General features: G+C 41.4%; 1 long non-coding RNA gene across 1 annotated transcript; it reads left to right on the top strand.

Annotated features, from left to right (window-relative positions):
- The first annotated feature begins 1,271 nt into the window (after positions 1-1,271).
- On the top strand, positions 1,272-24,026 carry Gm40790. The gene is made up of 3 exons (XR_872137.1): positions 1,272-1,353; positions 2,649-2,810; positions 24,005-24,026. It is a non-coding gene; the product is annotated as a predicted gene, 40790 (long non-coding RNA).
- Positions 24,027-25,177: the final 1,151 nt, after the last annotated feature.

The raw sequence follows: 25,177 nt of genomic DNA, 5'->3' as shown, positions 1-25,177 counted from the left end.
GCCTCCCAAGTGCTGGGATTAAAGGCATGCGCCACCACTGCCCGGCCATCATTCTCATTCTTCTTTATTATTTTCTAAATAGTCTACAAATTGGAAACCATAGTGTAAGATGGATCCACTTTATGATACGTCCACGGCTATTGATCTGTTTGTGCTTATTTGTTGGAAATTCAAGAACAAATAGGAAACTTTTATCTATCAACTGTTTAAGATGTTAAACTACCAAAAGTATTTACAAAAGTCTGTTGTCTTAAATATATTAAAATGAACTTGAAGAAGCTGTCCTTCTTGGCTACAAAATACTATGTCATTGAAACACCCAGTGCTTGTGTTGAAGAACAGGGAGGAGTAATGTTCTTAGCATCACTTGCTGTTGACTGTGGAAGTCGGTGAGGCCTATGCGCCTGCTTTTCAGGATAAATCCCTCTGAGGATGTGTCACAGTTTCTCAAGCATGGGGCCAGTGGACACAGAATACTTGATGTTTATGATACATCTGTGTCTAGGACCCTTGGAGAGCACTGATGAACCAATAGCCTGGGGCCACCACCCTGGACTGATGTTACTGTACTGCGCCCATTCTATTAGAAAATTTTATTATAGAGGTTTCTCAACCAGTTCTTCAGGCCTCAGGTTTTGTTTGTGCCTCACCACTGCATATGTCTCTGATGAGCAGAAACAATGCATGCCAAAGCCAGAAGGAATATGCAAAAAACCCTGGAGAAAAGGACACATTTTGTGTGTGTGTGTGTGTGTGCCTCTGTCTCCAACAACAAATAGATTGTCACACAGAACCCAAGTAAATAAAACTCTCAAATCATAATTTCAAACAAGTGGCATGCATGACACAAGTCAACTCTTAGGAGTACAAACTTGCAAGAACACAGGACACATGATAAAGTAGGTCAGACATCTTAAAAAATGTCCCCACACGCAGAGCAAGATTGAAGGGGAAAATCTTTGTGTCCAATTTATAAATCCTGCTTAATGTGAAGGTCACATGGTGTTGGATGGATGGAAAATACAAAGGTCGTGAAATAATTAGCACCACCAACCAGAAACATAACTTTGAAAGAATTAGGTCATTGAGGTTACTAAAACCCACATCATGGCAGCAGAGAGTGGTGTTAGGGTAAACATTTATCACATTTGTTGCCCAAACATATCTTGGAGTCCACATCAAACAGAGTGGATATTTCAAAAGACCAGTGCAGGCCAAAAATAGGTTAAGTTAATAATTAGGCAAATTTAAACCTCTGTGTTCTGGGCAGTGGATAGAGTGTGAGAAGAGGGGAAAGACAGGAAATCTGTGCCTCTCTCTCCCCAGCAGTTTCTAGACTTTGCTGTTTAGATAGTAATTATCAGATACATTTTTTTTAAACCACAGCATTCATATTCCTGATACTCACAATTAAATTTATTGTTAGATTTAGGCTTTACAAAACTTTGTGTATATATCTGTTACAAGGTCCCTCTGTTTGATACCAGGTGCCCTGGAACTCCCTAGTAGACCAGGCTGGCCTCCAACACAAATAGATCTGCCTACCACTGCCTTTTAGTGCTCATATTAAAGGCACATATCACCATACCCTGTTTAATAGTTTTGTGGGCTTTTTTCTTGTTTTGGTTTCATTTTATAGAGGAGAAAGAGAAGGACGTGGTGATACGTTCTGCCTTTTCCCTTAGCACTTGGGAAGCAGAGGCAGGAAGAGGGCCATGAGTTTGAGACCATCATAGTGAGATACAAGGCAGTCAAAAGGATGTATTGAGAACTCATCTCCAAAAACTAAAAACAAAACACCACACATGTGCATACACATACACGAGCATGCACACACACACACAGAGGAGAGAGAGAGGAGAGAGAGAGAGAGAGAGAGAGAGAGAGAGAGAGAGAGAGAGAGAGAGGAGAGAGGAGAGAGAGGAAAGAGAGAAGAGAGAGAGGAGAGAGAGAGGGAGAGAGGAGAGAGGGGAGAGAGAGGGAGAGAGGAGAGAGAGAAATAGAGAGAGAAAGAGAGAGAGAGGAGAGAGAGAGGAGAGAGGGGAGAGAGAGGGAGAGAGGAGAGAGAGGAGAGAGAGAAAGAGAGAGAGAAAGAGAGAGCGAGGAAGAGAGAGAGGAGAGAGAGGAGAGAGGGGAGAGAGAGGAGAGAAAGAGAGAGAGAAAGAGAGAGAGAGGAGAGGAGAGAGAGGAGAGAGAGGGAGAGAGGAGAGAGAGAGAAAGAGAGAGAGAGGAGAGAGGGGAGAGAGGGGAGAGAGGGGAGAGAGGGGAGAGAGAGGGAGAGAGGAGAGAGAGAGAAAGAGAGAGAGAGAGAGGAGAGAGAGGAGAGAGAGGAGAGAGGGGGAGAGAGGAGAGAGAGAGAGAGAGAGAGCGCCTGATTTTCTCTTTAGACCCATAGAACCTGTTTTTATGGACTGTTTTACAAAGAGTTCGGTGTAGAAATGCCTGATCTGTATTTAACTTACTTTGCTCATCAAGGAGATTTATGAGAGATCTATTGTGCACATGGGATTGAGTTCATTTTCACCAGAATAGGTTTTTATCACATTGTACTCTGTGTACAAAAATCAAACCACTCAGGGCCAAACCTTTGAGCCAACAATGGCTTTTGAGTCCTGTTGACCTGACTTGACTGCCTTCTTATCTTGAAGAGCTCATCACTGCTGGCTGAGGAGGCTGCAATGACTCCAGCAAGCTTGGGCCGAAGACCACTTAGCTGCTCCTCCTGAGGACCCAGGTTTGATTTCCAGCACACAGGCTGTAATCCAGTCTCAGGAGATCCTGACACCTCCTCTGGCTTCTGCAGACTCTAGGTAAGCAAGTAGTTTACAGACACCAGCAGGAAAACGCCCATGTACATGATAGATAGACAGGCAGACAGACAGCCAAACAGACAGATAGGTAGGAAGTATTTGGTGGCAAAATGAGTTTCAGAGTTACATTAAGAACTAGTTGAGAACTGGCTTTTTTGTTATCTTCTTTCAAAGAGCCATTTGAGGACTTAGCACACTTGTTCCAGAACTATCCAGGAGAACAAAGAGTATCTAGTGTCTAATGTGGATGATATATTTGTGTCTAGAATCTTATTGAAGCATTTTAAAATTTTTACTTTATTTATTTATCTATTTATCTATCTATTTATTTATTTATTTATTTATTTATTTATTTATTTATATTCTAGACATTGCCACCCCCCCCAATCCTCTCCCCCACATTTCTTCATCCCATTCCCCTCCCTTGTACTTCTGAGAGGGTGATTCCCCTCCTCAGACAATTCCCTTTCCCTGGGGCGTCAAGTCTGTACAGAGTTAGGCACATCCTTTCCTACTGAGGCTAGACAAGGTAGTCCTCTGCTATATATGTGCTGGGGCCTCAACCATCCATTGTATGCTCTTTGATTGGTGGCTTAGTCTTGGCCAGCTCCCAGGAATCTGGGTTAGTTGAAACTGTTGGTCTCCCTATGGGGTTACAAACATCTTCAGTTCCTTCAATCTTCAGTTCCCCTAATTCATCTGTAGGAGTCTCCAACTTCAGTCTAAAGGTTAGCTGTAAGTATCTGCATCTGTCTCAGTCAGCTGCTAGTAGAGCCTCTCAGAGGACAGCCATGCTAGGCTCTTTTCTATAAGCACATCATAGCATCAGTAATAGTGTAAGGACTTGGTGCTCCCCCCATGCCCCTATGAGATGGATTCCAAGATGGGCCAGTCATTGGACGACCTTTCCTTCAGTCTCTGCACTACTTTTGTCCCTGAATTTCTTTTAGACAGGAACAATTCTGAATGTGGACTGAAATTTTGTCTCTGGGTTAGTAATCTCATCCCTCCCCTTGGGACCCTGTCTCTGGGTGGTCTCTTCAGGTTCCCTCTCCCCACTATTGGTCATTTTGGCTTTCAAGGCTAGATGATACCCCATTGTGTGTATGTACCACAGTGTGAGGCTGCTTCCGTGACCACAGTGAGAGGTCTCTCTTATTTGCTAATGGAAAGAGGTTGAGTCTATATCTTGACTACTGTGTATGCATGGGTGATGTGAACATCGATATCTAAATGCCTCTTTGACATACTGACTTCAGTCTTTAGACCCACAAATGGAATTTCTGGATTAGGCAGTGGTTCTATTGTGTATGCCTTGAGAAGGCACTCTATAAAATTTTCAGGATGCCTAATTTACATTTTCTTGGTCATTTCTTGTTACCTGCATCTTTTTCCTCATATCTACCATAACCAGTGCTAAGTACTACCAAACTGTGGCTTTGGTTTGTACTTTTCTGATGATCAATTTTGAATATTTTTCTATAAATCCATTTATACTCCTACATCATCTTTTCAGAAATGTCTTTTCTGAATTCTATTCATCTATTTTTTCCAATTATATCACTTTCTTGCTAGAGTGTTGTATTGTTCCTTAGATATTTTAAACATGCACTTCTTATGAACTTTGATATTATTTGAATCTTATATGAATCAGATTTTCCATTTAGGGGGTAGATCTGGGTCCTGGTGCTGGACCTCGCACTGTGGTCACAGGAGCAGCCTCACACTGGGGCACATGAGGCTAGTCTTGCTGCTGAGACCAAGGCTAAGCTGAATGCGTGCTTTACCGTGGAGCTGTAGTTCTCCAACTTCCTGATGCTGCCACCTTTAATACAGTTCCTCATGCTGTGCTGACCCCCAACCAGAAGATTACCTTGTTGCTACTCCATAATGCTAACATTGCTATTGTTATGAGTCGTGATGTGAATATCTGATGTGCAGGATATCTGGTATGTATTCTTTGGCGGGGGCAGTGACATATAGGTTGAAAACAGCTGTTCTAAAGCCTCCTTATAATGGTATCTCTTGGTGAGTTGTGTTGAATGGGCTTGAGAAAGGCATGACACAGGTCATATGAAACTGTCTTTCCTCACCATGGATCTCACCTTAGTTTTGTATGATACTCAAGTGCTATAACTTCCCACCCTGATTCTACTGTCAGTGTGAAAGTACTTCTGTGCATGGATACTATTCAGAAAGATGTTTCTAGAAATTCCTATTTCACCATCTTACTGATGTCCCACCTTGATAAACTTCTACTTCCAGGAGATTCTTGGTTGGGTCAAAATATTTTTGGAAAAAGTTGTCTGAGTTTTTAGGAAATTAATTAACTTTATAAACATTTTTCAATGAAAGAGTCTAATCTAAAACAAAGTGTATTGTGTGTAGTCTTGGAAGATAACATTTTAACTTAATAATAATAGACATTTGTACCATATCAGTATCTTTTTCTGTCTCCATTGGTCTGTCTGATGACTCCAATCTTTATCCAACATATAGTTGAACTGACTACAACTTGTTCTTCTATTGAGTGGATATTCTGAAGAATGACAGTCAGCTATCTTTTCTTCTCTTTTGGCCTCATGTAATTATATGTAATTATATTATATATAAATATATAACATTTAATACTATATATATAATTATATACTATATATTAGAGAATATGCTATCTTTTATAGTATATAATATAGATCATAGCCTACCTGGCATCTAAATTTTTATTTAAGGGATACAAAGTTGTTTGACTTGGGCTGAAATTTTTCTGTTAGCGTAAGGAACAAATTTTGATATTTAGAAGAGTGATTACCACCAGACCCTGACTATGAGCGGGTTCTCTCTCTCAGTATGCTGTAGTTTATCATTGTTTCAACAGTCATCAGGTGAAAGGATGATGTTCGAGGTGAGCAAGGGGATCAGCAAATTGAAGCTTAGACCAAGAGCAACAAGTAATTTTCAGGACAAATCACCATTCCTTCATATTTTAAGGACACATATTTCTTTCGACTCTTATTGCCAACGCTAACAAGAGCAGGTATATTAGGTATCACCTTAGGTGTTTCTTAGCTGTTATTCATGAATTGACAGTAGAATATTTGTAGTGGAAAACAACCAGAAAGAAAGGATAGGTGTCTTGTACTGTGAAATGCATTAGGGAAAAGATGACTAAAGACTTTTTAGGATAGCTTATATGGTTAGCCAAAGGAATTAATTCTTTGGTGCATTGAAGTAGGATATAAGTTGTTAGAAGAGAGAGTCTGATTATTCTTATTCTTATTCTTTTTTCTTCTTCTTCTTTCTATTATTATTATTGTTATTGTTATTGTTATTATTATTATTATTTCTCAAGCATGTTTTTAAAAGACAAAATTAAAAGTAATTCAATTGATATAAAAAGTTATTTCAGGATTGTCTTTAAATATTTTAGTGGAAAATATTAAATATATCCATACCTAGAATAATAGAATGATGCCACAGATCTGTCCTCAGGTTCAGCATACACTGAACATTCATATTCTAAAGAATTCAGCATCCTTTACATCTGCATCCACCTGAGCTCTTTCTCATATTAATTCTGGAGAGAATTTAAATCTTTATCTTTTTTTTAGTATGTTTATCTTTAATTGTAGAGATTAAAACCTAAACATGAAGTCATGGTTATGTCACTATAAACATTGGCCTTGGCAGCATGAGAGACTTGGACAATACCAAACTGTTTGGTATTTCAGAAACACTATTGACTATAGTTTAATTATTTTAATAAGACCTGTTTTTAGAGTTAGTTAATAGTCTTCTAGGTATGCTTTGATGTGTAAATATCTTTATGGCAGAACTGATTATCAAAATCCCACTGGTGTATCTAAATAAACCAACATGAACTCATTTGAGAAGATGTGGAACATTCAGGAAAGGAAAGAGGAGAGAAAGACAGGAAATCTCTCCTGTGTCTTTTAGGCTAACAATCTGCTAATAGTTAATATTTCCTAACAGATGCTGGGTGTGTGGTGTTGGTTATTCAGACCCATTATATTGTTGTACCCAGCTAAGTACACACAACTGGAGTCAAATTTCTATCCCAACTTGCTTATAGATTATTTGACATAGGGATTTAGAAGACATTAAAGACGACTCCTGGAGAACTATGCAGTGTAGACTTTGGGTGATAATGGAACATAAACTTGAACATAATGCATGCTACAAAACATGAAAGACAGATCAAAGATTTTATTAGCGTGAGTCATGAAGAAGGCCTAGCCATAGGAGCCTAAATGCTTATTGAAGTTTTTATTTTTTACTTATTCTTTGTGTGTGTGTGTCCCTTGCTGTCCTCAACTGGGGTGAGTCATTCCATTGTGGCAGTATTCCTACTCTCAGCCTCTGTATGGAATCCAACCTGAGTCTACTTTATAAGTAGTGTCTCAGATTGCTGTTAATGGAACCTTGAGTCTCTGTAATGTGCTTTGAGAAGATATATGTGGTTATGTGGAGACATGACAGTCCTACAAAGTACAGGCCCAGCTGTACATTTTTGAGCACTATGTGTTCTGTCCTCAATGCTTTTTGTACTTTGCCCTAAGGAAGTAATATGTAGGATGGGGCTAGCAATTTTCTCACAATTGCAACTACTTCTAAAATGATGTGTTACTTGAAAACAGATTTCCATTAAGCAAAAAATGTGAAAACTTCACCCTCCTGGAACTACCTGGGTGACACATCTCTAGGTGTATCTGGGAGAATGTGCTCAGTGAAGTGTAACTGAGGAAAGAGGATTCATCTTGAATGTGGATGGTACCATCCTATGTATCCAGGTCCAGGACTAAGTAGAAAAGCAACAATAGAGAAAGCTACAAGAGTGCAGACACCCCCACTTCCCCACTTCCTCATCTGCTGGTGTAGGCGCCCCCTTTTCCCTGCTCCCAGCTCCACAGAGTTATGAGCAAGCAATCCAATGCCATCAAGGCACCTGCTACCACAAAGGACAGAGCCCCTCAAGCTGGGAGTCAAAATATACACATTTTCATTTCCGTTGCTTAACTTTCGTTATGTCAGGTCATAACAATGAGAACAGCAACAGACACCAAGCCCCTCAAACACCCATGTAACCGTATGATTTCCTCACTTCATGATTTAGAACCTTGGGGACCCTACTTAATCAGTCTATCTTAGTATCACACAATTTGTGAATTTTTAAGAATTGCAAGGTTTTTTGCGGTTGATTTTTTTAGTTAGGTATTTTCTTCATTTACATTTCAAATGCTATCCCAAAAGTCCCCCATACCCTCCCCACCCTCCCCTACCTACCCACTCCCACTTCTTGGCCCTATCATTCCCCAGTACTGAGGCATATAAAGTTTGCAAGACCAAGGTGTCTCTCTTTTTTTCACTTCCTTAGTTAGAGTCACACCAAAATATTTTATATTATTTGTGACTATTGAAAAGGGTGTTGTTTCCCTAATTTCTTTCTCAGCCTGTTTATCCTTTGTGTAGAGAAAGGCCATTGACTTGTTTGAGTTAATTTTATATCCAGCTATTTCACCAAAGCTGTTTACCAGGTTTAAGAGTTCGCTGGTGGAATTTTTAGGATCACGTATATATACTATCATATCATCTGCAAAAAGTGATATTTTGACTTCCTCTTTTCCAATTTGTATCCCCTTGATCTCCTTTTGTTGTTGAATTGCTCTGGCTAGGACTTCAAGTACAATGTTGAATAGGTATGGGGAGAGTAGACAACCTTGTCTAGTCCCTGATTTTAGTGGGATTGCTTCAAGCTTCTCACCATTTACTTTGATGTTGGCTACTGGTTTGCTGTAGATTGCTTTTATCATGTTTAGGTATGGGCCTTGAAACCTGATCTTTCCAAGACTTTTATCATGAATGGGTGTTGGATCTTGTTGAATGCTTTTTCTGCATCTAATGAGATGATCGTTGGTTTTTGTCTTTGAGTTTGTTTATATAATGAATTACATTGATGGATTTTCATATGTTAAACCATCCCTGCATCCCTGGAATAAAACCTACTTGGTCAGGATGGATGATTGCTTTAATGTCTTCTTGGATTTGGTTAGCGAGAATTTTATTAAGTATTTTTACATCAATATTCATAAGGGAAATTGGTCTGAAGTTCTCTATCTTTGTTGGATCTTTCTGTGGTTTAGGTATCAGAGTAATTGTGGCTTCATAGAATGAGTTGGGTAGAGTTCCTTCTACTTCTATTTTGTGGAATAGTTTGTGCAGAACTGGAATTAGATCTTCTTTGAAGGTGTGGTAGAACTCTTCACTAAACCCATCTGGTCCTGGGATTTTTTTTGGCTGGGAGACTATTAATGACTGCTTCTATTTCTTTAGGGGATATGGGACTGTTTAGATCGTTAACTTGATCCTGATTAAATTTTGGTACCTGGTATCTATCTAGAAATTTGTCCATTTCATCCAGGTTTTCCAGTTTTGTTGAGTATAGCCTTTTGTAGAAGGATCTGATGGTGTTTTGGATTTCTTCAGGATCTGTTGTTATGTCTCCCTTTTCATTTCTGATTTTGTTAATTAGGATGTTGTCCCTGTGCCCTCTAGTGAGTCTAGCTAAGGGTTTATCTATCTTGTTGATTTTCTCAAAGAACCAACACCTCGTTTGGTTAATTCTTTGAATAGTTCTTCTTGTTTCCACTTGGTTGATTTAACCCCTGAGTTTGATTATTTCCTGCCGTCTAGTCCTCTTGGGTGAATTTTCTTCCTTTTTTTCTAGAGCTTTTAGATGTGTTGTCAAGCTGCTAGTGTGTGCTCTCTCCAGTTTCTTTTTGGAGGCACTCAGAGCTATGAGTTTCCCTCTTAGAAATGCTTTCATTGTGTCCCATAGGTTTGGGTATGTTGTGACTTCATTTTCATTAAACTGTAAAAGGTCTTTAATTTCTTTCTTTATTCCTTCCTTGACCAAGGTATCATTGAGAAGAGTGTTATTCAGTTTCCACATGAATGTTGGCTTTCCATTATTTATGTTGTTATTGAAGATCAGCCTTAATCCATGGTGATCTGATAGGATGCATGGGACGATTTCAATATTTATGTATCTATTGAGGCCTGTTTTGTGACCAATTATATGGTCAGTTTTGGAGAAGGTCCTGTGAGGTGCTGAGAAGAAGGTATATCCTTTTGTTTTAGGATAAAATATTCTGTAGATATCTGTTAAGTCCATTTGTTTCATAACTTCCGTTAGTTTCACTGTCTCCCTGTTTAGTTTCTGTTTCCACCATCTGTCCATTGATGAAAGTGGTATGTTGAAGTCTCCCACTATTATTGTGTGAGGTGCAATGTGTGCTTTGAGCTTTGCTAAAGTGTCTTTAATGAATGTGGCTGCCCTTGCATTTGGAGCATAGATATTCAGAATTGAGAGTTCCTCTTGGAGGATTTTACCTTTGATGAGTATGAAGTGTCCCTCCTTGTCTTTTTTGATAACTTTGGGTTGGAAGTCGATTTTATTCGATATCAGAATGGCTACTCCAGTTTGTTTCTTTAGACCATTTGCTTGGAAAATTGTTTTCCAGCCTTTCACTCTGAGGTAGTTGTTGGGAGCCGCGCCCACATTCGCCGTTACAAGATGGCGCTGACAGCTGTGTTCTAAGTGGTAAACAAATAATCTGCGCATGTGCCGAGGGTGGTTCTTCACTCCATGTGCTCTGCCTTCCCCGTGACGTCAACTCGGCCGATGGGCTGCAGCCAATCAGGGAGTGACACGTCCTAGGCGAAGGAGAATTCTCTTTAATAGGGACGGGGTTTCGTTTTCTCGCTCTCTCTTGCTTCTTGCTCTCTTGCTTCTTGCACTCTGGCTCCTGAAGATGTAAGCAATAAAGCTTTGCCGCAGAAGATTCTGGTCTGTGGTGTTCTTCCTGGCCGGTCGTGAGAACGCGTCTAATAACAATTGGTGCCGAATTCCGGGACGAGAAAAAACTCGGGACTGGCGCAAGGAAGATCCCTCATTCCAGAACCAGAACTGCGGGTCGCGGTAATAAAGGTTCCCGTAAAGCAGACTGTTAAGAAGGATTCAACTGTATGAATTCAGAACTTTTCAGCTGGGGAACGAGAGTACCAGTGAGTACAGCTTTACGAGGTAAGCCTGGCCTTGAACTTTCTAAGGAAATTCAAGACAGTCTATCAGAAGTAAAGTGGAATATGTTTGGCCTTGAATTTTTTCTGGTGTTAGAAGCCCTTTTGTTCCTTTTCACATGTTATCAAGTGGTTAAGGCAGGGAGGATTCTAGAGGAAATTCAGGACAAGCTATCAGAAGTAAAGTGGGGAGAGAGAGTAGGAACAAAGAGGAAATATGGTACACAAAATAAGTATACAGGCCTTTCCAAGGGTCTTGAACCCGAGGAAAAGTTAAGGTTAGGTAGGAATACCTGGAGAGAGATTAGAAGAAAAAGAGGAAAAAGGGAAAAGAAGAAAGATCAATTAGCGGAGGTCTCTAGGAAAAGGAGCCTGTGCTCATCGCTGGATGGGCTCGGGAAGCCAGCTCTTAGTAGCTCTGAAGCAGATGAAGAATTCTCCTCTGAGGAAACAGACTGGGAGGAAGAAGCAGCTCATTATGAGAAAAAAGGGTACCAGCCAGGTAAAGTGCTAGCTAATCAGTTAAGGAAGCCAAAAGCGGCTGGCGAAGGCCAGTTTGCTGATTGGCCTCAGGGCAGTCGGCTTCAAGGTCCGCCCTATGCGGAGTCCCCGCCCTGCGTAGTGCGTCAGCAATGCGCAGAGAGATGCGCAGAGAGGCAGTGCGCAGAGAGGCAGTGCGCAGACTCATTCATTCCCAGAGAGGAACAAAGGAAAATACAACAGGCATTTCCGGTCTTTGAAGGAGCCGAGGGTGGGCGTGTCCACGCTCCGGTAGAATACTTACAAATTAAAGAAATTGCCGAGTCGGTCCGTAAATACGGAACCAATGCTAATTTTACCTTGGTGCAGTTAGACAGGCTCGCCGGCATGGCACTAACTCCTGCCGACTGGCAAACGGTTGTAAAAGCCGCTCTCCCTAGTATGGGCAAATATATGGAATGGAGAGCGCTTTGGCACGAAGCTGCACAAGCGCAGGCCCGAGCAAACGCAGCTGCTTTGACTCCAGAGCAGAGAGATTGGACTTTTGACTTGTTAACGGGTCAGGGAGCTTATTCTGCTGATCAAACAAACTACCATTGGGGAGCTTATGCCCAGATTTCTTCCACGGCTATTAGGGCCTGGAAGGCGCTCTCTCGAGCAGGTGAAACCACTGGTCAGTTAACAAAGATAATCCAGGGACCTCAGGAATCCTTCTCAGATTTTGTGGCCAGAATGACAGAGGCAGCAGAGCGTATTTTTGGAGAGTCAGAGCAAGCTGCGCCTCTGATAGAACAGCTAATCTATGAGCAAGCCACAAAGGAGTGCCGAGCGGCCATAGCCCCAAGAAAGAACAAAGGCTTACAAGACTGGCTCAGGGTCTGTCGAGAGCTTGGGGGACCTCTCAGCAATGCAGGTTTAGCGGCTGCCATCCTTCAATCCCAAAACCGCTCCATGGGCAGAAATAATCAGAGGACATGTTTTAACTGCGGAAAGCCTGGGCATTTTAAGAAAGATTGCAGAGCTCCAGATAAACAGGGAGGGACTCTCACTCTTTGCTCTAAGTGTGGCAAGGGTTATCATAGAGCTGACCAGTGTCGCTCTGTGAGGGATATAAAGGGCAGAATTCTTCCCCCACCTGATAGTCAATCAGCTTATGTGCCAAAAAACGGGTCATCGGGCCCTCGGTCCCAGGGCCCTCAAAGATATGGGAACCGGTTTGTCAGGACCCAGGAAGCAGTCAGAGAGGCGACCCAGGAAGACCCACAAGGGTGGACCTGCGTGCCGCCTCCGACTTCCTACTAATGCCTCAAATGAGTATTCAGCCGGTGCCAGTGGAGCCTATACCATCCTTGCCCCCGGGAACCATGGGCCTTATTCTCGGCCGGGGTTCACTCACCTTACAGGGCTTAGTAGTCCACCCTGGAGTTATGGATTGTCAACATTCCCCTGAAATACAGGTCCTGTGCTCAAGCCCTAAAGGCGTTTTTTCTATTAGTAAAGGAGATAGGATAGCTCAGCTGCTGCTCCTCCCTGATAATACCAGGGAGAAATCTGCAGGACCTGAGATAAAGAAAATGGGCTCCTCAGGAAATGATTCTGCCTATTTGGTTGTATCTTTAAATGATAGACCTAAGCTCCGCCTTAAGATTAATGGAAAAGAGTTTGAAGGCATCCTTGATACCGGAGCAGATAAAAGTATAATCTCTACACATTGGTGGCCCAAAGCATGGCCCACCACAGAGTCATCTCATTCATTACAGGGCCTAGGATATCAATCATGTCCCACTATAAGCTCCGTTGCCTTGACGTGGGAATCCTCTGAAGGACAGCAAGGGAAATTCATACCTTATGTGCTCCCACTCCCGGTTAACCTCTGGGGAAGGGATATTATGCAGCATTTGGGCCTTATTTTGTCCAATGAAAACGCCCCATCAGGAGGGTATTCAGCTAAAGCAAAAAATATCATGGCAAAGATGGGTTATAAAGAAGGAAAAGGGTTAGGACATCAAGAACAGGGAAGGATAGAGCCCATCTCACCTAATGGAAACCAAGACAGACAGGGTCTGGGTTTTCCTTAGCGGCCATTGGGGCAGCACGACCCATACCATGGAAAACAGGGGACCCAGTGTGGGTTCCTCAATGGCACCTATCCTCTGAAAAACTAGAAGCTGTGATTCAACTGGTAGAGGAACAATTAAAACTAGGCCATATTGAACCATCTACCTCACCTTGGAATACTCCAATTTTTGTAATTAAGAAAAAGTCAGGAAAGTGGAGACTGCTCCATGACCTCAGAGCCATTAATGAGCAAATGAACTTATTTGGCCCAGTACAGAGGGGTCTCCCTGTACTTTCCGCCTTACCACGTGGCTGGAATTTAATTATTATAGATATTAAAGATTGTTTCTTTTCTATACCTTTGTGTCCAAGGGAATACTGATGTCCCTCGTCTTGGTGATGTCCAGGGCGTCAATAATAAAAAGAGAGCAGCGTTGGGGGATAATGTCGACATTTCCACTCCCAATGACGGTGATGTATAATGCTCAAGTATTCTCCTGCTTTTTTACCACTAACTGGGAACTGGGTTTGGCCTTGATTCAGACAGCCTTGGCTCTGTCTGGACAGGTCCAGACGACTGACACCATTAACACTTTGTCAGCCTCAGTGACTACAGTCATAGATAAACAGGCCTCAGCTAATGTCAAGATACAGAGAGGTCTCATGCTGGTTAATCAACTCATAGATCTTGTCCAGATACAACTAGATGTATTATGACAAATAACTCAGCTGGGATGTGAACAAAAGTTTCCGGAATTGTGTGTTATTTCCATTCAGTATGTTAAATTTACTAGGGCAGCTAATTTGTCAAAAAGTCTTTTTCAGTATATGTTACAGAATTGGATGGCTGAATTTGAACAGATCCCTTCGGGAATTGAGACTTCAGGTCAACTCCACGCGCTTGGACCTGTCGCTGACCAAAGGATTACCCAATTGGATCTCCTCAGCATTTTCTTTCTTTAAAAAATGGGTGGGATTAATATTATTTGGAGATACACTTTGCTGTGGATTAGTGTTGCTTCTTTGATTGGTCTGTAAGCTTAAGGCCCAAACTAGGAGAGACAAGGTGGTTATTGCCCAGGCGCTTGCAGGACTAGAACATGGAGCTTCCCCTGATATATCTATGCTTAGGCAATAGGTCGCTGGCCACTCAGCTCTTATATCCCATGAGGCTAGTCTCATTGCACGGGATAGAGTGAGTGTGCTTCAGCAGCCCGAGAGAGTTGCACGGCTAAGCACTGCAATGGAAAGGCTCTGCGGCATATATGAGCCTATTCTAGGGAGACATGTCATCTTTCATGAAGGTTCAGTGTCCTAGTTCCCTTCCCCCAGGCAAAACGACACGGGAGCAGGTCAGGGTTGCTCTGGGTAAAAGCCTGTGAGCCTAAGAGCTAATCCTGTACATGGCTCCTTTACCTACACACTGGGGATTTGACCTCTATCTCCACTCTCATTAATATGGGTGGCCTATTTGCTCTTATTAAAAGGAAAGGGGGAGATGTTGGGAGCCGCGCCCACATTCGCCGTTACAAGATGGCGCTGACAGCTGTGTTCTAAGTGGTAAACAAATAATCTGCGCATGTGCCGAGGGTGGTTCTTCACTCCATGTGCTCTGCCTTCCCCGTGACGTCAACTCGGCCGATGGGCTGCAGCCAATCAGGGAGTGACACGTCCTAGGCGAAGGAGAATTCTCTTTAATAGGGACGGGGTTTCGTTTTCTCGCTCTCTCTTGCTTCTTGCTCTCTTGCTTCTTGCACTCTGGCTCCTGAAGATGTAAGCAATAAAGCTTTGCCGCAGAAGATTCTGGTCTGTGGTGTTCTTCCTGGCCGGTCGTGAGAACGCGTCTAATAACAGGTAGTGTCTGTCTTTTTCCCTGAGATGGGTTTCCTGTAAGCAGCAGAATGTTGGGTCCTCTTTGTGTAGCCAGTCTGTTAGTCTATGTCTCTTTATTGGGGAATTGAGTCCATTGATATTAAGAGATATTAAGGAAAAGTAATTGTTGCTTCCTTTTATTTTTGTTGTTAGAGTTGGCATTCTGTTCTTGTGGCAGTCTTATTTTTGGTTTATTGAGGGATTACTTTCTTGCTTTTTCTAGGGCGTGATTTCCATCCTTTTATTGGTTTTTTTTTCTGTTATTATTCTTTGAAGGGCTGGATTCATGGAAAGATAATGTGTGAATTTGGTTTTGTCGTGGAATACTTTGGTTTCTCCATCTATGGTAATTGAGAGTTTGGCCGGGTATAGTAGCCTGGGCTGGCATTTATGTTCTCTTAGTGTCTGTATAACATCTGTCCAGGCTCTTCTGGCTTTCATAGTCTCTGGTGAAAAGTTTGGTGTAATTATGATAGGCCTGCCTTTATATGTTACTTGACCTTTCTCCCTTACTGCTTTTAATATTCTATCTTTATTTAGTGCATTTGTTGTTCTGATTATTATGTGTCGGGAGGAATTTCTTTTCTGGTCCAGTCTATTTGTAGTTCTGTAGGCTTCTTGTGTGATCATGGGCATCTCTTTCTTTATGTTTGGGAAGTTTTCTTCTATTATTTTGTTGAAGATATTTCCTGGCCCTTTAAGTTGAAAATCTTCATTCTCATCAACTCCTACTATTCGTAGGTTTGGTCTTCTCATTGTGTCCTGTATTTCCTGGATGTTTTGAGTTAGGATCCTTTTGCATTTTGTATTTTCTTGATTGTTGTGCTGATGTTCTCTATGGAATCTTCTGCACCTGAGATTCTCTCTTCCATCTCTTGTATTCTGTTGCTGATACTCGCATCTATGGTTCCAGATTTCTTTCCTAGGGTTTCTATCTCCAGCATTGCCTCACTTTGGGTTTTCTTTATTGTGTCTACTTCCCCTTTTTAGGTCTAGTATGGTTCTGTTAATTTCCATCACCTGTTTGGATGTGTTTTCCTGTTTTTCTATAAGGACTTCTACCTGTTTGGTTGTGTTTTCCTGTTTTTCTTTAAGGACTTGTAACTCTTTAGCAGTGCTCTCCTGGATTTCTTTAAGTGAGTTATTAAAGTTCTTCTTGATGTCCTCTACCATCATCATGAGATATGCTTTTAAATCTGGGTCTAGATTTTCGGTTGTGTTGGGGTGCCAGGACTCGGTGGGGTGGGAGTGCTCCATTCTGATGATGGTGAGTGGTCTTGATTTCTGTTAGTAGCATTCTTACGTTTGCCTTTCGCCATCTGGTAATCTCTGAAGCTAGCTGTTATAGTTGTTTCTGGTTAGAGCTTGTTCCTCAGGTGACTCTGTTAGCCTCTATCGGTAGACCTGGGAGGCTAGCTCTCTCCTTAGTTTCAGTGGTTAGAGTATTCTCTGCAGGCAAGCTCTCTTCTTTTAGGGAGGTTGGTGTTCGAACCTGCCTCCTGGCAGAAGTTGTGTTCCACTCACCAGAGGTCTTAGGATCCCTTGGGGAATCCTGTGTGGGTCCTGCGGGTTTCCGAAGACTCCACTGGCAAGGCACCCCAGTGCTCGAGTGGACCGGAAGGAACCTTTGCCCCAGCTCAGGCCTGGTTATCTGCTTCCCTAGTTAATGCAGTCTCAGGTCCCACATGATTGGATTGGAGCAGACTCTGTGTTCCACTCACCAGAAGTCTTAGGATCCCGTGGGGAATCCTGTGTGGGTCCTTGCGGGTGTCCAGAGATTCTGCTGGCAAGGCACCACGGTGCTCGAGTGGACCCCACAGTTGTGATTCTTACAAAAGCTACCACCAAGTAAACCAGAAACTGCTCAGTGTGAGACTAATAAGTAGGTTCTTTGGGGTATTCTTTAAACTTGAACAATTTTAACTATTGTTACAATTAAAAAAAAAAAAAACAACATACTCAAATAAATCTAAGACAGAACCAAACTCAAGTAACCCTGATATTGATAAATGCTACATGGAAAAATGTAGTAAGAGCTAATGTTGACCTCCCACTAGATCTAAGCAAAGCACATGGTCACGGAGAAGACAAAACCCCAGGGGAGTGAGGCTCTGTGCTGTCCTGGCCCTAGATCTGCCCATATTTAACTATGTTACTGTAGGCCAGTCACTCCCACCTTAGAACATCTGCTTAAAAAAAAAATCAAAGAATAGTAAAACTCTCTAAGTCAAAGAGTACATATGAACAAGAGATGGCCTCATCACAGCTTGTTAGATAAAAATGAGGCAAATTTAATTCACAGGGAACAGAGAGAATTAATTAATGTGTTTTCTACCTTTGACGTGACCTGGATAATTAATAACCTTGATTGGTCAGGAGACTATATTGCTCAGAACAGCTAAAATTAGTCTGGCTCTCAACAGGGATAGTACAGCATTAAGAATATTGGTCCCAACTTAACCTTCTCTGACACCCAGCCATTTTCAGAATTGTGTTTTGCCTCTGTAAGCATGCTTTAAGGACATGATAAATGTGTGTCCCACAGATTCTGAGAGATCTAGAGTCTACAAGAGAGAGAAATTCTGAAAGGAAAGAGTTTTCACAAAAGAAAGAGAAGACTTGACTGTGAGTTTCCATGTATGGCTGAGAAAGAGGGCAGAAGGTTTCATGTATGTTAATTCACTATCTGCATACGGTCTAGGCAGGCAGGGTTGGATTTGTCTGTTGCTGTCCTGAAAAAAATTAATCAGACCTTCTAGTTGGAAATTATAGGGGGAATAATTTCTGGGCCATAAAAATATTATCTGTAGCAGCTAGAGTGTGCGAAACCAAATGAACTTCTTGTGAAAGGCGATGAGTTACAAGTCTCTGGTGGACATTTAATTAGAGTTTGAGAACACTGTGATGGAAAGGAAGCTTTGGCCTAACCACAGGGTTCTTGTTTGTTTCCTCGTTTATCATTTACTCAGACACACAGTCATGTGACTAGCGTATGCCAGCATTCCCTCCGCATAAGAAGTTTAATAGAAAAAATAATTTCATAATTTCAATTTGATCTCTTTAACTGAAAGGGCAACAGTACCACAAAGCTGGCCAATTATTGTAGCTTATTAAATGTATCTCTTAAGTAAGGAGTGCTGAATAATTTTGCATAAGAAGTAGCTCTTGGTTCATGGAAATTTTGATGTGACTTTGTTTCTTATTAGCTGTAACCTGTTAAAATTCAACCAAGAACAATAAGTATAAGTTAGAAATAAAGGTGCCGAGGGACTTATGAAGCAATATTCCCTGAGCAAGGGTTTCTGACGATGAAAAATTCGAGGCATATCTCAGTTCTAACTAGAAAGAAAATGGTGGGCATTGGTAGAAGACACTATGTATGAACCATCAAAAAGACAAATTATTTTTAATATTTAATTATTCTCATAGTATTGAATTGAAAATTGGGTGGGCACTTTCAGTGTCTCAAAATTTTTAGTAAGTTACCATTTTCTCACCAGGCTTACCTTGTGTTGTAGGGTTATAAATTTGGTATAATGACATTAAAAAAATATGCAAGGAGGCTTCCTTTGGATATTCTCTGTATAATCTCTTGATAGTTTTAAATTAATTAGTTTTGCTGCCAACCAGCACAGTTATATCCATCAAAACATAACTCAATGGTCTGAAATAGAAAAACTAACCTAGCAAACTTCTGGGTTTGTGGGGTTTTTTAATTATTTAAAATGAGCTAATTGTCCTTAATATCCCTTACCAAACGGAGTTAGATAGTATTAAAATAGTCCTGGAAATTTTTTCTCAGTGGTATGTGTGAAGGGAGAGACACCTATATGGGAGAGAGTATCAACTACACAGGCACACTCTATGGCCTTCCTTTAGGGATAAAAATAGCTGATGACTGTATAGCGCAACACAGCAGCTTTCAGAAATCTGTGGCTGCAGATTCTGTGAATGTGACAGTGCAAGTGAGTGAAAAATAAAATTATCCAACACTTGCCAAAACATGTGACAAAAGACAGCAAATTGGCCTGAGACATGTAAACATAGAAGCCAATATTGACAGAAAAGGAATGACAAACCCCAACCTAGGATGTGAAATTTCAAAACAGATAGAAAGGTAGGTGGGTGGATGGATGGGTGGAAGGAAGGATGAATGGATGGAGAGACAAACAGATGGATAGACAGACACTTTGATCACTTCTACCTTGGATATACATTGCATTCTAAATTTTTTTTAAAATACAATTTATGAATAAAGTGATTGGAATATTTGAATAGACATTTAATCAAAGATGAGCACAGATCGAAGGACTGCAAAGAGCGATGTGCTGGCCTCTAGGAAGGATGTGAATCACAACCACCCCAAAGCATCCCAAGGCACTGACTGAATCGGTAGAGTTTCCAAAGACTGACCATACGTAATTTGGGCACGAGTGTGAAAAACCACCTGCAACTCTCATTCACCAGCAACAGGAATATGAAAAGCTACAATCAGTTCAGGCGATCTTGACAGTTTGTCGGGTTAAAAATGCATGCACCACATGACCCAACCATCCACTTCTATTTACCTTAAAGTTGTGAAACACAGTGCCATGCAGTTCTGTACACATAAATGTTTATAGTGGGTCTTTAAAATAATAGCTAAGAATTAAGAATATTCCCTCCACGGGTGAACAGGTAACCAAGCTATGCCATGTCCATCGGCTAGAATGTCATCACTAGGCCGGAAAGGATAAAGCCGCCCAACCTTAGACTGCTCATGCTGAGTTACCCTTTGCTTGTTTCAAAACCTCTCAAGCGCCCTTCATTGATCTCTCAATACTTTTGTGGAGCAGGCAAGTGATAGAAGTTACTGACTTTTTATTTTTTTAAGAGGTACTTCATGTTGTCCACAGACTCTTGGCCTGGAAAGGACTGGAAACTGTGTGCTCTAATACCAATCAAGAGTTCAGTGACTTTGTCAGTGCACTAAATGAAATATCTCTAATGAATAGAATACTCTTCCTCTGTGGACTAGGACAAACCATCATGTGCAGTGAACAATGGCAAAACCAATTCTGCTGCTTCACTGAAGGCTTCAAAGAGGTTGGAGACATTGAGGAAGTCCTGCACAGAGAGGGCAACTTACGGACTTACAAATGTGTTCAGAGTGGCCCAGCTTGCAATAAGACAGAGGAGAACCCATGGGGAAAGTCACAGGGTTAGCTATTGAGAAAGGGCATTAACACAGGTATTTTTCTAAGACAACGGCAGAGTTCACTCTCCACCACCCTTCCATGAACTTGTTCACTATTGTGTAACGTGCGTTAAATACTTGATCTACTTAGAACATGTGTTACTGGTCTTGAAACCTTGTACTCTGTCCCTGCGTTGTCTGTTACTGTTGTTTTCATGAGCATGGACATCACACACTTTACTTTGTGAAAGACAAATTAATTGAGGTTAATACCTTGAGTAGGATTCCCTTTTTGATAGGACAAACCTGAACATCTGTAAGCTTCTGACACATAACTTAAACTCTAGTCTGAAGCAGGGATGGGGGCATAGCTGGGTTCAGTGCTTGGCTACCATTAAACATGTAAAATAAGATCAATAGCTACCTAGTGATCCCTCTCCCTGTCATAGTCCTCAGTACTGTGTCTATGCATGAGAACAACTTTGGAGCAAGGACATAGGAGATTTCTGTTCAGCACGAAACTCTTCTTTTGTATCTTCCTGCAATGTGTCAGAGAATGTTTTCCATGCTAGTTTTGATAGAGTTGGGGATCTGAAATTCCTTTGTTTAGTGACTTTCCTATCTTTTTCTTAATTAATTAATATATTTACATCCCCAGCACATCCCCCTCCTGGCCCCGCCCTCACAGAGCCCCTCCCCTCCCCCTCCCCCTTCTTCTCTGAGAAGATGGGACTCCCCTAACTATCCCCCTACCTTGGTGCATCAAGTCTCAGCAGGATTAGGAGCATCCCCTCCCTCTGAGTCCAGTCATTGCCCTGTAGTTTTAAGTTTAAACAACACTGTTTTCCTTTGGTTTGCTGGTTCCATAAACAATGATAAACAGGGTTATAACTATGGATGAGCTATGCAGGCTCCAGGGATTCCCCATCACTGACCACACTGTCATTTGACTGCCTTGCTGGCTTACTAACTCTACGTTAGCTGTCTGTCGTCAGGAGTGAACTCCCCTTTCCTGTGTTGGTGCTGACGTTAATTTGACTTACCTCAGCCTTATCATATTTAACATTTAAAAATTACTAATAATTCCACTATAGAGTAACTTTTACCTTCGAAAATCTGAGTTGATACTTTACTTTGTATTGTTATTTTGTAACCTTTTAATTTTTTTTATTTTTTGGTATTCTGAGAATGAAACCTTTGTTGTTGTTGTAAATACAATATAGCCTCACATGGCAAATAAAAGACAGCATTTAGTAATAATAAGTACATATGCTCCCAAAATTGAATAAATATCGAGCCAAGTAAAAATATGTCTAAATATATGAAAATATTTAAAGGAAAAATGTTCTCAATCAAAAAACATTTAGAATAGTAAGGCAAGAAAAGAAAGATTTTTTTAATCACAAAGGCGCATTCTGATAGTGCCCACCCAGTATTTTCCAGGGAAGAAGTCGGTTAACCCCAAAGTAAAACGTGTCTCTGTCCGATTATTCATTCAGAGTAACCTACTCTTCATGAACCATTATTTAGGTTCTGCAAATGTAACAGTGAACGCAGCAGACATTAATTTCTAACATTTCAATGGATCTGAAACTTTGGTTCTTCTGGGCCACTCCTCAGGTTCTGAACCCCAGAGTCCATGAAGCCTTTCAGGTTTAAAGCTGGTTTCCATGTTTTGAGGAATAGTGATAACTTGCTAGGTGATGCAGGCATGCATGTCGGGTTTCTGTGTTTCCACCTTGATAGCTGTCACTTACTGGGCTACTGTGGATGAGCTGATCCTAATCCTGAACTAACAACTCTGTGAATGATAATGTCCCCATCTTTAGCACTGGGGACTGTAGGCTTAGAATTTTCTCTAAACCCACATTATTTAGGATTCTAAAATGCTCCAACTTCCTTTCTAGCCCACCGACCAGAAGTAGAGGAAAAAGAAGGTTAATAGGAAAAGAGAATTGTGGACCTGTTTACTGGTAGTTCTTTCAGGCAATTCCAATCTTCAATGTCAGGATATCAGCAGTCCAGTCAAAAGCATCAAACACAATCAGTAGTGGCAGTTCGGTCCAATTGGCAGACACCAAACACAACAGCAGTGGCACAATTCAGAAGAAACTGTGCGGCTTACCAATCCGGCACAAGTCTGAGGAAGCAGCAAGAAGCAGACAGGATACCATGAAGTGTGTTTCTTTCTATGAAGTCCTGACAAGCGAAGATCAATGGAGACCAGCAAGCACTGCAAAGCAAGCCAATGCAAGAGCGTCATTCACTGTCTGTGGGCTTATCCTTACGCTCTTTCAAACACCGTGCATCCTCTCAAGGTTCCGCCTCAACAAACATTCTCTCGTGTGTCCGTTCCAGAAAAATATCCTCTCATAAGACAGCTTCCAGAAAACATCACACGACACAACTGAATTTCCAAAGAAACCAGAAATTTATACCTCAATTGGGTTTTAGGGAAAGAAATATTGAGTGTTTTAGCGGAAGCCATTCAGTTGACACATTTATTGTCTATTGTTTCTAGTATATGTGTACCCCTTTGGTGTCCCTGCTCCATGCTCGCCTCTCTTACTGTTAACAGGTCATTACAGGTTAGAGTCCTGCAGTTAGGAGATAAACTCTTGTTTCTCTGTGTGTGGAATCTGATTTAGACCCTTTCCATCATGGCAAGCTTGCTTACTCAGAACTTAGCACGCACAAGGTGATTGCTATCGGCCGCACTTCACGCAGATAGTACTGTTCAAACGTTAGAGTATCTGGCTGTGGTGTGGGCTCCTATTATCCACCTTTTTTGGGATGCCTACAATAAGAATATTTAGATGACTCAACCAAGGTCAACCAGCCAGAACACAGTAGAAACAAGATGTGAACTGAGGCGGGTCTAGCTCCTGAGCTCCTGCTCTCTGGCTCCGTGCTGCCCTGCCTGTGGCTATTATGCCATTTCCTGTTATCCCCAGATGACCTGCAAAGTTAGAGACTGTTATTTCTTTCTGTTGTGGGCAGGAAAATGTAAACTCAAGGATAAAAGACCATCTTTTCAAATGTGATTCCAACAAGGGAAGGAGATTCGATGTGAACAAAGGTAGTATATTAGTCAGGATTCTCTAGAGTCACAGAGTATATGGAATGTCTATGTATTAAAGGAAATTAATGTCATGGTTTACAATCCAACTAACTCAACAATGAGTAGCTGTGAATGAGAAGACCAAGAAACTAGTAGTTTCTCAGCCCACTATGGTAGCTGTTTCAGCTGGTTTTCTGTATAAGCTGGAATCCTGAAGTAGGCTCCAACAGATGGGCTGTTAAGTAAGTGTAAGCAGGTGAGGAAGAGTGGGCCTTCCTTCCTCATTGCCCTTATGTCAGCCTCTGGCAGAAGGTGTGGCCCAGATTAAAGGTGTGTACCACCATGCCTGGATTTAGAACTTGCTCTGTCCCAGGCTAGCTTTGAATTCAGAGATCTGTTTGCCTCTGTCTCCTGGTATTAAAGGTATGTATGACTTTTCATGGCCACCAGGCTTCAAGATCTGGATCACAAGCGAGCCCTCCATTTCTGGATTGTAGTTCATTCCAGATGCAGTCAAATTGACAACCAGGAATAACCATCACAGGTAGGTATTCATACTTACCTCTAATACATGTCTGTCAGTCTTGCTTATCTTGTGTCTGTGTGTACTAATCAATATGCATGAATAATACCAGTCCCTACTCATGCAAGCCTGTGGAACCTTAAGTGGATCTTCAAATAAACTCTTTACGTCTACATTTCCCCATAGATTGATATTAATAACTATGGAAGCACTTGGGAGATTCCTATTGCAATTATCCTTTATGCTAATCCCTCTGTCCCCTTGGTTTCCTATTTTGGAAAAGTGCCTCTGAATGACTTTTGACTCTAACTCTAGAATCCTGCAATGCAGAAAGGAATAGGAGGTTTGATTCTTTACCCATAAGACTTTCCCTCTGCAGCAAACAATGATGAAATTATGCAAAGCACAGGAAACACTGCCATGTGGAGATGGGATAGTGATGGTGGAGATGGTCCAGAAGGAAGGTGAACCTCTCTGTGGATAAGGCTCTCAGCTGGGAGGCAGTTTGGGGATGGTATTGCCAAGATGTCTGGAATTTGTTGTGGAATTAGCCAAGAAAAAAAAAAAGAAAATGCAGATAAGTAGATCTTAGAATCTGCACTGGGAAACTCTGGGGTCATTGGTTAGTGTGTTCTTGAGTGTCACCTGCAAAAAAATTAACACTGAGACATAGCGGGCTACTGGTTTCTCAGATCATTGCCATGGAGGAACCATTGAAGTTCCACTAGGTAAAGTGTAGAAAACATTTAAGTCACAATTCTCCTGTGCTGGCAATAAACTATTTAAAGCCAAATCCCGAACCTTGAGATTCTGGGGACAAATGGATGGGGATATGTGTAGGAAATACAAAACAAAGATGACAGACACTGACTTCCTCTACTTAGCAATTTCAGAGTTCTAAATACATTGACTACAAGTAGGCAAGTGGTTGGTTGGGGGTACTGATGTTATTTGTATCGTTTGTCAAAAAAATCATAAAACTGAATTTAAAATAGGTGAATTTGATGTTGTGAGATTATGTCTAAATAAAACTGACACTAAATCAAACATTTTTTAAAGATTTATTTATTATTAAGATTAAAATCTCTCTCTCTTTTTTT

The sequence above is a fragment of the Mus musculus genome, chromosome 10 (assembly GCF_000001635.26).
Source record: "Mus musculus strain C57BL/6J chromosome 10, GRCm38.p6 C57BL/6J".
NCBI classification, from domain to species: Eukaryota; Metazoa; Chordata; class Mammalia; order Rodentia; family Muridae; genus Mus; species Mus musculus.
The sequence above is the reverse complement of the archived record's forward strand: the minus strand, read 5'-3'. Positions and strand labels throughout refer to the sequence as shown.